General features: G+C 37.9%; 1 long non-coding RNA gene across 1 annotated transcript; it reads right to left on the bottom strand.

Annotated features, from left to right (window-relative positions):
* Positions 1-324: 324 nt before the first annotated feature.
* LOC141551776 (uncharacterized) lies at positions 325-16,769 on the bottom strand. The gene is made up of 3 exons (XR_012484961.1): positions 16,683-16,769; positions 1,009-1,209; positions 325-491 (listed from the first exon to the last, which is right to left on the bottom strand). It is a non-coding gene; the product is annotated as an uncharacterized LOC141551776 (long non-coding RNA).
* Positions 16,770-17,172: the final 403 nt, after the last annotated feature.

The following is a 17,172-nucleotide window of genomic DNA, read 5'->3' as shown; positions in this document are numbered from 1 at the left end:
AGTTGACCTTCTCTCCATGTAATTTCTCTAAGCCTTGGATTTAACTTAGATTTTTTTTTTGTATCCTTTAGAGCATGAGTAATTCCCAGCACAAAGTTTGTGTATAATAAATAAGAAGTTAATGTAATTAAATTGTTTAATCAGGACTTCATGAATTGGCAAGAATTGTCTTGGACAGTGAAAGCCGGTTTCTGTGTGATAGATTGTTAAGTAGTAATTGCTTTGGAATGTTAAGTGGTAATTAATTATAGTACAGTGGAAAGAAGGAGGGATTTATAGTCAGAAGTCCCGGGTTAGAATTTGAGCTTTGTTACTAGCTATGAAAATTTGGAAAAGATACCAAAGCTCTCTGAGTTTCATGAAGGAGTTGAGCTAGAAGATTTCAAAGGTCTCTCTGCTCACTTTAAGCCCTTATCCATAGGATCCGATGCCCTCTTAAACATCATTAGGGAGCCTGGTTCAGGTTTGATGTGTGTCCATGGAAAATGGGCCTAGAAAGATGGATGTTGACCATTAAACAAAGTTTATGTTTTTCAAAAAATTTTGGGATTAGAGACTTGTGTGCAAGCAGAAAACCTTGTTTTGAAAGAAAAGGGAACCCTGAAAGTGTATAGAACTGATCTCCCTGGTCTGAATTAAATTTTTTAGTGAAATCAGAAAGAATGGCCAAGTGAAATGAGCCGTAACCCTTGAATGGACATTTGGAATCTAGGATCAGTAGCTGCAGATGGCAGGTCCATCCCTGGGTAACTAGAGCCAAGTCATGTCACATTTATGATCCTCAGTTTGCTGCACTGTATTCCTCCCTCCTCTGACATCCCTTGTTCTAAGATCCCTCCCAGCCTTGACATTTCCTGTTCTAAGATCCCTCCCAATCCTGACATTCCCTGTTCTAAGACATTTCCCAACCCTGACATTTCCCATTCTAAGGCATTTCCCAGCTCTGACAATCCCTGTTCTTAGGTCTTTCCCAGCCATGTGCTTATAAAGAGATGACCAACTCCTTACCTTGAGCAGTCCCTGGAGAGCCCCAGAAGAAACAAGAAGAATGGACAGGACCACATCCAGAACCTTAGGAGCCAGCCCAAAAAATACATCACGCTCTCTGCATGTCAATCAATAAATCTATCGATCTGTAGATGTTCTTCCTCCTGCTTGGTAGTGGGATTTGGCTGCATCCAGTACTCCTTCCACAACTGGCAGTAATTACTGGCAAGATAATTACCCGTAAAACTCAATTCCCTCAAATACCTCGTCTGCTCAGCAAGTAGAGCTGCTTTTGCAGGCATCCCCTCCCAGCCACCTCCCCCCAGCCAGGCCCTTGCCCTCATAGCTAAGCAAACAGGGAGGTCCCTGCCAATAATACTACACAAGGGAAAATTGGGTTGTTGTGTTGAATGTGCCAATGTCTTAAATTGTTTTGTGTATTTTGTCTCTCTGAATTAAAAAGACGTTGGAGGAACATTACTTAGAAAAAATCTTTGGTCACAGTTGGAAGATTTTTTTTTAAAGAAAAGGAGCTTGTACTTTATTTCATTTTTGAAATGGCCTATAAATTTTGAGCCTGACTTGGCCATCTCTGAAGGGTATCTGAAGGATATCCCCCTAATTCAGCCAGACAAGAAGTATTTATCAAGTGCTTACTATGTGCCAGGCCCTGGGCTGAGTGTGAGGGATACAAAGGAAGGCAAAAACCCTCTGTAGGGATAGACACAACATCAAAAAACAGTGTGAAAGATGGTTATCTCAGAGCAAAGATGTCACACTCTTAGTTACTCTCAATAATTGCGATGTATATTATAGTAGATAGAAGAGTGGATATGAATAGAGCACCCAGTTTAGTGTCAGGAAAATTTGAGTTCAAATCCAGCCTCAGATACTTACTAGTTGTGTGATTCTAAGCAAATCCCTTCCCCCTGTTTGCCTCAGTTTCCTTATCTGGAAAATGAGCTGGAGAAGGAAATAGGAAACTTCTGTAGTATCTCTGCCAAGAAAGCATCATATGGGATCACAGAGAGTTGGACACTATTGAAACAACTGATCATGAACTGATGCTAAATGAAATGAGATCATTATATATGGCAACAAGAAGATTATATGACGACTAATTCTGATGCACGTGGCTCTTTTCAACAGCAAGGTGATTCAGACCATTTCCAATGGCCTTGTGATGGAGAAAGCCATCAGCAGCCAGAGAGAGAGCTATGGGGACTGAGTGTGGTTCACATCATAGCATTTTCACTCTTTTTGTTGTCTGCTTGCATTTTGTTTTCTTTCCCCCTTTTTCCTTTGACTTTTGATTTTGATTTGATTTTCTTATGCAGCAAAATAATTGTATAAATATGCATGCATATATTGAATTTAACATATATTTTACCATGTTTAACATATATTGGATTACTTGCCATCTAGGGAGAAAAACTAGAACACAAGGTTTTGCAAGGGTTAATGTTGAAAAATTATTCATACATATGTTTTAAAAATAAAAAGCTCTAATTAAAAAATAAAAATTAAAAAGAACTGATCAGAACAAGAAGATAGTAGAAGGACAAGTTATTCATTGATTTCACTGTATGATATCTCTGCTGTCAGGTAGATTTATAAAGAGGTTAGATCAAGTTGATTGCTCTTCAGGACCACCTCCTACTTGAGGTTAGTTTTTCCTCTCCTTCCAATGTTTCACAAGGTCTTGTGCCAAAAAAAAAAGAAAATATAAGGAGAAGAGGGCCCCATTTCAAAGACTTGCATAGAAGGCCACGCTCTCATGGGCCAGCCCAGTAGGGAAAGTATATCCCCCATGTCTTATCAGAGAGACATCTTCCACCTTACAATGAACATGAAGAAAAGAATAACACGGTTGATTTCACTATTTCATCCCCGGCTGACCTACAGTTCTCCCACAGAGATCTAAGGCAGACTTGTGGGGCAGGACTGAGATCAAGGTTAAACGAAGTCCAAGTTCATGTGGCTAGCAAACATCCAAAGTCAAATTTGAACTCAGGTTTTTTTAGACTCCAGATTCAGCATTATTCACCTAATTGCTCCTTGTATCTTTATTCAATTCATTGTTTATTGACCTCTTTCTGTATGTTAGGTGGATAGAGAAGGAACTAGCAGAAGCCCTAGAAAGGGATGTTAGGTGATTATACATGCATAGCCTATATCAGATTGCTTGTTGTCTTGGGGAAGGAGGAGGGAAGGAAAGGAAGGAGAAAAAGTTTTTACAAAAATGAACGTTGAAATGAGTTGATTCAGACTAATTCCAATAGACTTATGATGGAGAGAGCCATCTGTATCCAGGAGAGTTCTATGGAGACTGAATGTGGATCACAATGTGATATTTTCACTTTTTTTGGTTGTTGTTTGCTTGGTTTTTTTTTCTTTCCCATTTTTTTCCTTTTTCATCTGATTTTTCTTGTACAACATAATAAATGTGGAAATACATATGGAAGAATTAAACATGTTTAAATTATATTGGATTACTTGCTGTTTAGGGGAGGGGAAAAGTAGGAAGGCAGGGAATAAAATATGGAAAACAAAGTTTTGCAAGAGTGAATGCTGAAAACTATCTTTGTGTATATTTTGAAAACAAAAAGCTATTATTAAAAAATGAATGTTGAAATATGATATCTTTACATGTAATTGGGAAAAAAACAAAACACTATTAGGTGTTCCCAAAAAGGGAGCAGGATGTTAGCTATTCAAATTTGCCACAAATCACCAATTATATTCCTAAAGTTTTGTGGGTTTGCTTTAGTGGCCCTTCAAATATTAAACCTCAGTTTCCCTCTCTTTCTTCCCATATCAAGTTACATTAAAATTAATCACTTTTTTCCTCTGGGCCTGTTTCCTCTCTGCAGTAAGGAAGGTAGATTTGGTGGCTTTTGATATTCCTTTCAGCTTTCTATCTGCTGTCCAGGAAGCCAAGCATCCAAAGACCTGTGCTCTGATGTGACTTATTTAGGCCAAAGCTTCTCCACTGTAAAATGAGAAGCCTGAGTTAAATAGACTCTGAAGTGCTTTCTATTCCTAGAGCTATGTTCCCATTATCTGAAGGCACATTGAAATCTGAGAATGTAGACAAAATGGACCCATTACTCAGAGTTTCCCAGAATTGAGGTGCTATGTGATAGTGAAAACCTTAGAAACTTATTTTCACTAGAAGCAGATTTTCCATGTGCTTAAGAGTCTAGAAAATGGGAAATATCATCTGGAAGGATTGAGACAAAAGATGAGTTTAAGAAATCTGTCTTTTATTTGCATTGCAAAGATAAATTTTCCAATAATCAGCCACGCAAAGACAACATGTCCCTTGGAAATAGAACTTCAGGGTTAATAGAGACTGTATTTAGTGCCAAGAGCTTATTGAGGCCATACTTACATAAGGAAAGGTGCTGATCTCTCCTTTTTAACTGTGTTTTCTTTCATCTTTTCTTCTGCCTTTGGGTAGGATCTATTTAATGATCCTAAATGTGTACTTCTGCATTGTTGTTAAAATGATTCAGGAAAGTATTATATATTACTAACAATAAATGTTAACTTTATAAATAGCCTTATAAGTAGAGACAACTTAACATTGTGGATAAAGGTCTAGTCTTAGAATCAGGAAGGCCCGAATCCAAATCCCATCAGAGATGGGCTCTTTTTTATACCAATGTAAGGGAGGAGGTGGATCTACTCCCATTCTCGATTAATCACAGATCAATTTAATCTATCAAAAATAAAACAGGTTTGAATAAATGCTTACTCAAATAGAAGGACTCATAGAAATTATTAGATAAAGTCAAGTGATAGCACCCAGGAAATACCTTATGACTGGCTGAAAGAAGCACGATGGGCTTATGGATAATGCAGAAATTGGAAATTGACACATTCCAACAGCAGGCAATCCCATGATAGAGGAGCTCCCCAAAATATACCCATCTGACTCTTCCAGGCAACTGTATAAGTCTGGGTAATCAATCATCATCATGGATATAACAGACCAATAGATTGTTATGATGGTCTCCTGCTTCAGGGAACAAAATGCATTCTTAACAGAGAGACTGGATTGTAGTAGCTATGGACCCAACAAAGGCATTAACTTTTGCGGTTTGACAGAGTAGTACAATATAATAGAAACTTCATGGGGGTTCTACCTATGAAGAAGATTCTCTCTATAGAGAAAATAAGATCTAGTAATGAAGAGGTTTGGAATATGTCTTTGCCACACATCCTATATCTATGACCTTCTTTAACTGTCACTATACATTTTATCTTACTTGTATAGAGAAGGCACAAGTGCACTCCTGATTTGGGGAGGGATGGTTAAATGGGGACGAATGTTTGATGTCAAATGTTCTTATGCCTTCTTAGAAAATTCCCTTTACAAAAAAAAAAAAGGAAAGAAAGAAAAGAAAAGAAAAGAAAAGAAAAAAGAAAAAAGAAAAAAAAAGAAAATTCCCTTTACAAAAAAAAATAATAATGATAAAATAAAAAACAAAAAAAAATTTAAAAAAAGAAAAGAAAAATTAAAAAAGGAAAAAAAAAAAAAAGAAAATTCCCTCTAGTAAAAATGAACTGAGACTATTGGCTGATAATATCTAAGGAGAACATTAGTGGGGGCTTATGAGCAACCATGCTAAAAATAGCCAGTCAGGGTTGCCTGTTAGAACCCTGAGAGTAATATTCTGCTTTCTTTTGGAAACCTAGCCTCACAATACTTGAAGGGATTGGTAACATGACTCACTAAGAAATACTATAGCAGTAAAATCTATAATTCCTTATTGCTTGATAGAGTACAGGGTAAGACCTGCCCGAACTGTCCCAATATTCCCCTCCAAAGAACTTTAATTTCTCAATATCAATTTTTGGAATTGTGGGGGGTCAACAAAATGTTAGAGGGAGACATTTTTCCAGCCGAGGATAACTTAGAAACACAGCAGGAGGGGTCTGTAATGCCAGGTATAGACCCAGAGCATGGGAGCATCAGTGATAGCTTTGGAGGTGGCTAGAACAGCAGCAGCAGCTTCAGAAACTCTTAGCTCACATATAGTAAGGAAGTCAGACAACTGGTCAGAAAAATGACCAATTGCTGGCATTGATTGGCAATTCTATGATTTATAAGCAGGTTTAGGCTTCAGTCCCAGGATGAAGAGCAGTGCTTGTGACCAGTCACAAGGGATTAGGAGCACTGGTCATTATTCCGGGGCTAAGAAGAGCATGAGCATTTGTGGTTTCAGGAGAATAGGGACCTTTCCTTGATAAAAATCAGATCAAGAGAGCAATGATAATATTTTCTCCCAAAACACACACCTTGGAAGCACCAAAAAGTTGCAGATAGTCCCCCCTTCCAGAACTAACTTTGAAAATAGCAACATGAAAAAAAAAACAACATAGAACAGTGCCTTTCCACCCTGAGGTGGACAACTTTAACATATAGTTCAAAGCAAAGAAATAGCTTGGGAAAATGAGCAAACAACATCATCAAAAAATGAAGTTGATCACAAAAGCTGTTCTGCTGACAGGGAGGGACACAACATAAACTCAGAAGAAGACAACAATGTGAACCTAGCTACAAGCAAAGCCTCAAAGAAAAATGCTAATTGGGCCCAAAGCTAGCAAAAATTCCTGGAAAAGTTTAAAAAAAAAAAAAAGGTGAGTGGTGGAATAAAATTTGGGGAAAGGGATTAGAATGATGTAAATAAGCAATGAAAAGAGGTATAAAAATTATTGAAGAAAATATCACTTTAAAAAACAGTCTAATGGTAAAAGGCACAAAAATTCATTATAGAAAAGAACTCCTTAAAAAGCAGAATAGCCCAAATGTAAAAAGAAGTATGAAAAATAATGGAGAAAATAGTTTTACAAAATTAGAATTGGGTAAATGGAAACTTAATGAAGCAATAAAACAAATTCAAAAAAATAGTAAAAAAAAAAAAAACAGAAGAAAACATGAAATATCTAATTGGATGAATAATTAACCTTGAAAAAAATAGAGTGCTGTGAGAAATATTTGACTAACAGAAAGCCATGATCAAAAAAGAGCCTAGACATTATGTAAAGAAAAACTCTTTCTATATCTTAAACCCAGAGGATTGGAAGATTCTACCAATAACCTCCTTAAAGAGATCATGAAACAATAACTCCCAGGAACATTAGGGGAAAATCCAGAGCTCCCAAGTCAAGGAGAAAATATTTCAATCAACCAAAAAGAACCAATTCAAATATCATGGAGCCCCAGTCACAATCACACAAGATTTAGTATCTTCAATATTAAAAGAGTAGAGAACTTGGAATATGGTTCTAAAAAATCTCACAAAACCAGACTCCAATAAGACAGCAATCCCCCAGACCCTGAAAATACTTAGGAATTATTGTATACAGCTAGGATGACTGTATTAAACCCATCCGCTGTAATACCAATAACTATAAGAAAAACAAGAAAAAAATTGACCTCCTTCTCTTAATAGAACATCTATATTGTTAAACACCAAGGGAAAGAATAGAAATTTGGCCCAAAGAATTCTCTTAAGAAGGTCCAGAAACAATATGCATACACAGCTCTTGGTGAATAAAGTAAAGGGTTGTCGTAACTGATATTTCTTTAGTAATTAGGTTTTTACTATTATCTCATTTAATCCTCTCAATAATGCTATCAGATAGGTAGTATTATTATACTCATTTTATAGATGACAAAAGTGTAGTTCAGAGAGATTACACTACTTATACAGAATCTTATGAGAAGAAGGATTCAAATTCAGGGAGTACTGATGTCAAAATTAGCACTCCCAGATCCAATTCAGTTCCAATTTGTAATGTTCTGTTCTCTAAATTGTAATCATTCTCCGGGAGCAGATCTCTTGGGGAGCTTCTGAAGGCAGCCTTAGTTTCAGTTCAGTTCAATAATCCCAAATACAACCAGGAGATAAAGCCCAAATCCTTTATTGTCTCTTCCAAAATCTTATCTCCTTCCCTTGGGGCTTGGCTAGTTTTCTAGAGGCCTTCCTCTCTCCTTGGTTCCCGAGAGTTCTTGCTGCTAGTCCTTTGTCTCTCCCAGCTTCATCCCATCCAGGGGAGGGAGTGGAGAGAAGGAAGGGAAAAGTTGGAACAGAAGATTTTGTAAGGGTCAATGTTGAAAAATTACCCATGCATATGTAATGTCAATAAAAAGCTATAATAATAAAAACAAAGATTAGCACTCACCACCTTGTCTGCTTCTCTAGGGATGACAATGATTTATTCTTGGTGGTGACTACTCCATTCCTACCATGTCTAGGGAAGTTTGCGTTCAATAAATTCTCCAGTTTCAGTATCTTAGAACAAAAGCAATCTTCCCAAATATGCCTTTTAGATAACATTGCTTTTCCCCAATCTATTTAACTGCCATTGCATTGTGTTTTGGCTTGCCTGTATAACTACCTTCTGTTAAGAGAGAAATCCTTCATCTCTAGAGGTCTGGAATAATGCAGTAGACTACAAAAATATTAGATACTATGTGCAAGACACTATCCTATATGCTATAAAGATGTAAAGTGAGGAAAATTGTTTCCTGGAAGATCACATTAAATTATGAATATATGACATGGTTATCCATAAATAAATACTAAGGAATACAAAATAGTTTAAGGAGAAATAACATTAAAATGGGGTGGAGTGCCCAGGAAAGATTTGACTAATGAAGAGGTGAACTTGAGCTACACTTTCAGAAGACAGGAATTCTCTAAGATGAAGGTAAGGAAGGACTTCATTCTAAACACGGGGAAAAGGTCCAGCTATTCACAGGTCAGTCCTATTAACCATGGAAGTTCTCACCTGCTCTGTTTCTTACTTGGACCCAGAAACTCTTTCAGAGGCAGCCTGCTAGGCCCCATTGTTGAGGGGAGTTAACGGATTGGCTAAGACGAACCAAAAATACATCAGTTTGGGCCAAAATAGAGATAGATGGTGGATGTATAGACACTGTCCCCCAAAACATAAACTAAAATCATTACTTGAGTCATACCCTGGCTGGACTAAAACAATCTGAGCCAGACTGGGAATCTCTTTCTTCAGAATTCCTCAAATCTGGCATTGCTTCTGGTCCTCCTTTACCCTAAGACTACTCAAGCTAAGCTGAGAAATGATTTTAGGAAAGACTTCAAACAGGAAGTCAAAGGAACAAGAAATCCTTTCTTCTGGTGGATCCTTGCCATATGCCAGAGGGTATGGGTGCATCACCTGGCAGAAGCTGGCATCCACAGAAGCCTGTCCTTGGGTCAAGTGGCAGAAGATAAATGGCAGAGGAGAGGACTCTGAGTGAGCAAATATTGGTTGGCAGGGCCTGCTGTTAACTTTGGCACATAGATCAGGAGTTGAAATGTCAAAGCTGTGATATACAGAGCTGACCCTTCTCTATCAGGGTCCTTTGCGATCTGTGTGGAACAGAATAAAAGGAGAAGGCCAGAGCCTTTGTAATATGGGAAAGGATTACATACCTGACCATTTTAGAGTGTTAGCAAAAAAGACCAGTCCCTGTACTAGTATCTTTTCTAGTACTAGTACTAGAACTAGTATCTTTTCTATCTTTGTTCCTTCCCTTCCCTCCTTCCCTCCTTCCTTCTTTCTTTCCTTTTCTTTTTCTCTTCATTTCTCTCTTCCTTCCTTTCTTCCTTCCTCCCTCCCTCCTTTCTTTCCTTCTTTCTTCCCTCTCTTCTTTCTTTTTTTTTTCCTTTTTCACTTCCTTCTTTTCTTCCTACTTTCCTTCCTTTTTCTTCCATTGAATATCCCTATGCTATCTAGGCTAGAAATTCAGCAGCTATTCACAGGTCAGTCCTATTAACCATGGAAGTTCTCACTTGCTCTGTTTCTTACTTGGACCCAGAAACTCTTTCAGAGGCAGCCTGGTAGGCCCCGCTCTTGAGGGCACATTGCATTGATACAAGATATTACAGATCCTCCATTAGTTCTATCTCTACTGCAGCTCCAAACTCTGGAACTCAAACTATCTAACAGCTTGATAGAAGGAAGATGAAAAAGAAAGAAAGAAGGAAATAACCTCCCAATATCAAGAATTATAGGCATGTTCCACCATACTTGGTCAGCTGTTTTGTTCATTATTTTCTTTATTTTCATTCTATGTGTTTTTTTTTTCCAAAATCATTTCTTCCAAAAAAGAAAACAGAGAAGATTCTTTAACTGTCCTACATGATACCTACATTAACTTGGTGGAATGATTTCAAAGAAGACATTATTTCTCATTCTTTTTTTCCTCAGTGGGGTGGGAATAATCCTAGGGAATAATAATTAATATTTATAGAAGACTTTTTAAGGTTTAAAAAGTGCTGTACAAATACATCACCTTATCCTTACAACAATACCTCTGAGAGGTAAGTACTATTATTATTATTATCAAGCTCATATTAGAAATGTGGAAACTGAAAATAAAACTAAGGTTAAGTGAATTCCAAGCCACATGGCTAGCAAATCTGAAGTTAAATTTGAACTCAGATTCAACATTATTCACTGAACCACCTAGTTGCTCCTTTTTATTCAATTCATCATTTATTAACCTCTTTCTATGTGTAAGGCAATTTCTGCCATCTGAGGATTCCTTCTATAGTTTACTTTGTTAAGTCATTCCAGTTGTGTTTGACCTTTCATGACTCCATCTGATGTTTTATTTTTTTTTTTAGCAAGGATACAAGATTGGTTTGCCTTCTCTTCATTTTACAGATGAGGAAACTGAGGCAACCAAAGTTGAGTGACTTGTTCAGGGTCACACGATTAGTAACTGTCTGAGATCAGATTTGAACTCATGAAGATGAGTCTTCCAGCACTCTTCCGTTGTGACCATAGTTGATTTTGATTTGATTTGTATTCTGAACTTTTAAAACAGCAAATAGAATATATATATGTACATATATATATATATATATATATATATATATATATATATATATACATATATGTACAGATGAAAGAAATGTACATGAACTTGTGCACCTCCTTTATGTAGAGAGCTTACTTTAAATATATGAAAAATTCACCTTGGGGCTTTTAAATTGATCCTACTTGTCTGAGATTTTTTCTAGACTTCCTCCTGTTTTAATTTTGAAGGCAAACCTTTCTCCTTACACCCAATAGAAAAAGAAATAAGGAAGACCTTTGCAATAAATATCACCATCAAATACACAGTATGATTATGTTCATTGCCTACAATTGCCATGGCCTTGATCCTTGACACTATCTCGCAGCTGAATGCCAATTGTTCCCAGTGGGAGAAAGCAAGGAAAAGTGGAAGATTCAGGGCAATCCATCCCCAATATTGGGCTGACAAGTCAAAACATTGTTCCAGAGTCACGGCATCCCCAATCTAGAACTGACCTCAGAAACCACCCCAACCAATCTAGAGCTGAATAAGCATCTTCTCTACTACATACCCAACAGACAGCTGCCCACTTAGCCATTGCACAAAGATTTCTGGTCAGGAAACTAATGGCATAGAAGGTGGACATTTCCGATACTTTTCCTGACCTCAAGCCCAAATTAATTTCTTTGCAATTTCTACCTCCTTCTGTCTTTTTTGGCCATGTAGAACAAGGTTAATCTCCCTTCTTCTTAGACACAGAGAGATGGCACAGTGAATAGAGAGCTGGAACCAGAATCAGATACTGGGCAAATCACTTATCTCCTGTCTACCTCAATTTCCTCAACTGAAAAATGGAAATAATAAAAATACCTACCTCACAAAGTTGCTGGCACATGGAAGGTACTCTATAAATGCCTACTTCCCCTTCTCCCCTTCCCCCTTTCTTCTTTGTGTTGATCCTTCAGATCCTGAAAGACAGCAGTCATTTCCCACTCCTGCAAACAGTTTTCTTTTCCAGCTAAAACCACTAGTCTCTTCACCCAGTCCTCATAAGGGACATTTTCAAGTCCTTTCACCATCCTCACTGTTCCACTGAGTGATGGGTGATGAACATCCTAGTACTTTCTTCCATATACTTTTGTTATCCATAGAAGAAGTATTGAAAGACAAGAGTCAATAGACAGTTTACTCTTCAGGGAGTCTGGTTTCAAATCTTACTTCTGGCACATAGTGATTGTGAGACTCTTAGCAAAACATTGAACTTTCCTCTGTCTCTTCTAGTCTCTTCTCTTCTCTTCTCTCTCTCCATCTTCCCCCTCAGGCTTTCTCTTCTCTCTTCTCCCTCCCTCCCTCTCTCTTTCTCTCTCTTTCTGTGTATGTGTGTCTCTCTGTGTGTTTGTCTCTCTTTGTTTCTCTGTTTCTGTCTCTCTCTCTCTCATTTTCTCTGTCTCTGTCTCTCTCTGTGTGTGTCTCTCTGTGTCTTTCTCTGTCTCTCTCTCTTTGTATCTTTCTGTCTGTCTGTCTGTCTGTCTCTCTCTCTCTCTCTCTCTCTCTCTCTCTCTCTCTCTCTCTCTCTCTCTGTGTCTCTCTCTCTCTATGATTCTCTGTCTCTCTGTGTGTGTCTCTCTCTCTCTATCTGTGTGTGTGTGTGTGTCTTTCTGTCCCTCTATTTCTCTGTCTCTTTCTCTCTGTCTCTCTGTGTGTCTCTGTGTATGTCTCTCTCTGTGTTTCCCTTTCTCTCACTCTATCTCTCTCTCTGTCCCTCTCACTCACTCTTTCCCTCTCTGATTCTATTCTCTCTGTCTCTTCTATCTCAGTGTGTCTTTCTCTCTTTTCCTCTCTCCACCTTCCCCCCTCTGTGTCTCCTCTCTCTTTATCTCTTCTTATCTCTGTCTCTCCATTTCTTCTCTCTGTTGCTTTTCTCTCTTCTCTGTGTGTCTGTCTCTTTTACTCTCTCAGAATTGGATAAGGTTTGGTTTCTAGCAACTTTGCTTTTCATATTTTTAATCACTATTTCCTTTGTCTTATTTCTAGTCCAGTTTTTGTTTAAGTATTTTCTCTTGTTGTCCCAGTGCATAAAAAGGTTGCTATGTTGTACTCTGTCTTTTTCTTCTCTCTGTCACTCTTTTTGAATATGTGTATATGTAAATGTCTGCATATAAACACACATATACATGCAAGGAATAACTTATGAGCTGTGTGAACCCAAGGAAGACACTTGCCTCCATAGGCCTCTATTTCTACTCTAAAGCAAGAATGTTAGACTATATAACATCAAAGTTTCCTTCCATTTCTCAGTCCTATGGTCCAATGATAAAAGGGATGGGTTAAATAGGAAGAAAAAAAAAAAAACACTCGTTGCTTTGGTACCAGCCCCCCCCCATCCCTACACACACACACACACACACACACACACACACACACACTGCGGAGTTCAGTTCTGTGGTCATTTTCCTAGACAAAATCTTCCATTTTCCAGCTTTTCAGCATGGTCAATGGCAAATTCCTGTGCATAGAAAATCCATGGGTTAAGAAGCTTAGGAGCCAGCTCATAAGTCTTCCTGAACATCAAATCATTCTTACAAAGCCCTATTTTGATGAGCTAAGTGTGCTGCAAGAGCACCAGAAACATAAGGATTAAATTTCCCCCAAAGTACACAGAGCTTTCAGAAAAAAAAATAAGGAGAAAGAAATGTCTGGATGATCACACTTGTGGTTTCTCTTCCCCCCCCCCCAGTCACCCCCACCCCATCCCCAAACTTCAGAAATGCAGTCTGGCTCATCCTGCCAAATCCCATGTGCCAAGAGGTTCTTTCCCGTCTCTAATTAAAACAAGAGCTCCAAGCCAATGGCTATCTCTGCCAATAACAGCAGAAGCATCTACAATGGGCAGCTATTGCAGGCAAGGGGGAAGTGGGAGGACCTTTTGTAGGGTCGTTTTTGCTACAGTAGGAACTACAAGTCATGTTAGAGACCAGGATGGTCTCTAGAGGAAGGAGTTGGGACCAGAAGTCATCATTCTGAACTGAGCCGACTGAACAATTCCATTCAATTTCAATTAAGTGTCTACTGTGTACAAGGCACTTTGTAAAACACTTCTGATACAATGACAAAAGTGAAATATCATCCTTCCCTTCAAAGAGTTTGTATTCTGGAGGAATATCAAACTTTCTATTACCCCATTTGGGGGTTCTTGGCAAAGATGCTTAAATGGTTTGCCATTTTCTTCTCTGGCTCATATTATAGATGAGTAAACTACAGCAAACAGGGGTAAGTGACTCGCTCAGGGTCACACAGACAATAAGTGTCTGAAGCTGGATTTGAACTCACAAAGATGAGTCTTCCTCACTCCAGGCACCTAGCTGCCCCATTTAGAGGATACATTATACAAACATAGCATAAATACACAATCACTTGAGGACATAACCATCTCTAAAGATCACTGATAATTATAGTTGTTATAGGTGTAAAGCCAGAAGGTGCCTCAAAGGAGACCCAAGCCAACATCCTCATTTTAGATTGAATAAGTTTAGAGATAAAGAAACAGGCCTAAGGTTAAGTGACTTGTCCATGTTCCCACAGGTGATGAGTAGCAGATCTAGGTGGAGAATAACATAGGAAAAAAAAAAGTGAACTAACTATCCAGTTCATTTGCTCTTTGGGAAATTGTGTAGTGTTTTTAATCACTGCAATATTTTTCCTGAACCATTTTTTATTATAGCTTTTTATGTACAAAGCATTTGCATGGTTAATTTTTCAATATTGACCTTTGCAAAAACTTCTGTTTCAACTTTTCCCCTCCTTTCCTCCACCTCCTCTTGTAGATGGTAGGCGATGGGATATTCATGTTAAATATGTTAACGTATACGTTAAATCCAATATATGTATACATATTTATACAATTATCTTGTTGCACAAGAAAGATTGGATTTAGAAAGAAAGTAAAAATAACCTGAAGAAAAAACAAAAATGCAAGAAAACAATAACAGAAAGAGTGGAAATGCTATGTTGTGGCCCAGTGTTCTTTCCCTGGGTGTGGCTGGTTCTGTTCATTACCAATCAATTGGAACTGATTTGGATCCTCTCATTGTTGAAGATATCCACTTCCATCAAAATACTTCCTCAGACATATTGTTGTTGAAGTGTATAATGATCTCCTGGTTCTGCTCATTTCACTCAGCATCAATTCACATATGTCTCTCTAAACCTTTCTGTATTCATCCTGCTAAGACCTATGTTGTTAACGCCAATGTGAATGAATGAATGAATGAATGAATGAAATATTTATTAAGCACTTCCTCTGTACCATCACTGTGCTAAGGGCTGTGAATACAAACTAAGAGTCTTCACCCTCAGAGAGATGACATTCTAACGACGGAGACAACACATATAGAAGGTTTCAACTACAAGTCAGATGAAAAAGTCCCATGGTCCTCAGGGAACAAAAGCAAAGCAGATGGCCGTGTCTATTCTTTCCTGCCATTTAAAGACATTCAGTAATAAAATGATCTGTTTCTGATTCTGAGCCATCAACAGTGCTAGAGACCAGAAAATAAATGCTAAACATCACCGATAAGTCAATAATTTGTGGGTTCTTCCATGTTAAAAAGAGAATAGATTGACATAAGATCATTTGGGCTTTTTCCTCAATTTAATTAAAAGTTGGGCAACTGACTTGTATCTAGTAATATAGAAAACCCATGGCAAATGTGAGAGATGATTACTATCCTCAAGGTACTTAGCAAACAATTGGGCAATTGAACAGACAAAAATGAAACAGTTCACAGAATCACCAAAGTTGAAAAGTATAAGAGATATCAGAGGTTAAATAGTCTAAAAATGAACTAACAGGATCCCCACTAAAAGGTATCTAGCAAGTGGTCATCCAGCTTCTCCTTGAAGGCCTCCAAGGAGGGGAAACCAATCACCACCAAAGGTAATTAGTTCCAGTTTGAGATGGCTCTCATTAGAAGGGACCTTTTCAGTCCTTCCATTCTAAATTGGATTTTTCACAATTTTCACCCATGGAAAGGGTCAAGTATCTGTTTTTGATCTCTTGGGCCAAAAGGAATAACTTCAATCCCTCTTTCTTCTGACCCTTTCAAATGCTTGGTGACAGATTTCATGCTCAATCTTCCTCCGAAAGTTCCTCCTGGTAAAATTAGAGCTTCAATTTGGTAAAGAGCATGGAGACCATACCACATGAGGCTCACCTGAAGGATAAGGAGTTTTCTGAAAAATAGATCATTTAGGATCATGTCCTCAAGTATATGAAGTTCTGATGCATTTGAATTCATATTGAAGGGATTAAATTCATTCTACTTGGACCAGAGGAAATAGCCAGGTGTAATGACCTCGTTAGTACCCTGGATATCTTAGAATCAGCCTAAGTCAGGATAAGCAAAAGTCTTTATTCTTGGTCTTTTGGGGTCGCTGTCAGGTGATTAGATCAAGGAATCTCCACACCTCCTTCCTCTCTCTCCACTGCTAAAGAATGATCCCACTTGCAATACTCCACCCTCTGATCTCTCTTCCCCTTCTTTGTCCACACCTACATATCGAGCCAGCACAGAGTTGAGTAAAGTCATCCTCCAAGCATATGTTAATAGAGAATTGTCCAATTGGTAATTAGCCTTAAGTGCTAGGTTATCTTACGTTAAGTGCATCTGCTCAGTTCTAGCCCTTTACAGCCAGGAATAATAATATGCTCAGAAAAAAAAATGTGATGCAAAGAAGCCTTCATAAAATCTTTCTCTGATACCACATTGCAGAGTATACTCTATGCTTCTTTGAGAAGAAATGTCTTAAGGCATGAAGATTTTGCTAGAATAGCTCTCACTGCTAAGTCACTGACCTTTTGAATTCTTGGATTCCAAACTGGGATATTATTTTATACAAAATCCACAAGAAATGACCAAATATCTTCCGCCAATCAAGATATATTTCCTCTGCAGGGCCATTCCATTTTATCCAATGACGTTTAAAGACCTCTAATTGATTGAGACTTTTCTACCTAATTTTAAAGCCTCACCTTATTCACCCCTTTTTAGCGTCTAATTATCTGATTTATTGTCTCCATGTGTGTTTCTTCACCTGAGAAAGAAATCAAAGTCAGATACTTTAAGTGGAAGGGAGTGATTTGATTGATTCATTCAACTGAACCACCTGTCACAAAAGAAAGAAAGTACAAAATTGACCTCGGCTCTGTGTAACCTATTTTTACCTCTGAAAGGATGACGACAGAAAGTAGAAAGGAATCAAGAGATTAAGGATCACTCAATTTTTAGACAGAATATAAACATTGGCTTATCTGTTGGCATTCTAAGTGGAAAAATCTTTTCTAG

The sequence above is a fragment of the Sminthopsis crassicaudata genome, chromosome 1 (assembly GCF_048593235.1).
Source record: "Sminthopsis crassicaudata isolate SCR6 chromosome 1, ASM4859323v1, whole genome shotgun sequence".
NCBI lineage: Eukaryota > Metazoa > Chordata > Mammalia > Dasyuromorphia > Dasyuridae > Sminthopsis > Sminthopsis crassicaudata.
Note: the sequence above shows the minus strand (reverse complement) of the source record. Positions and strands in the feature narration are given on the sequence as shown.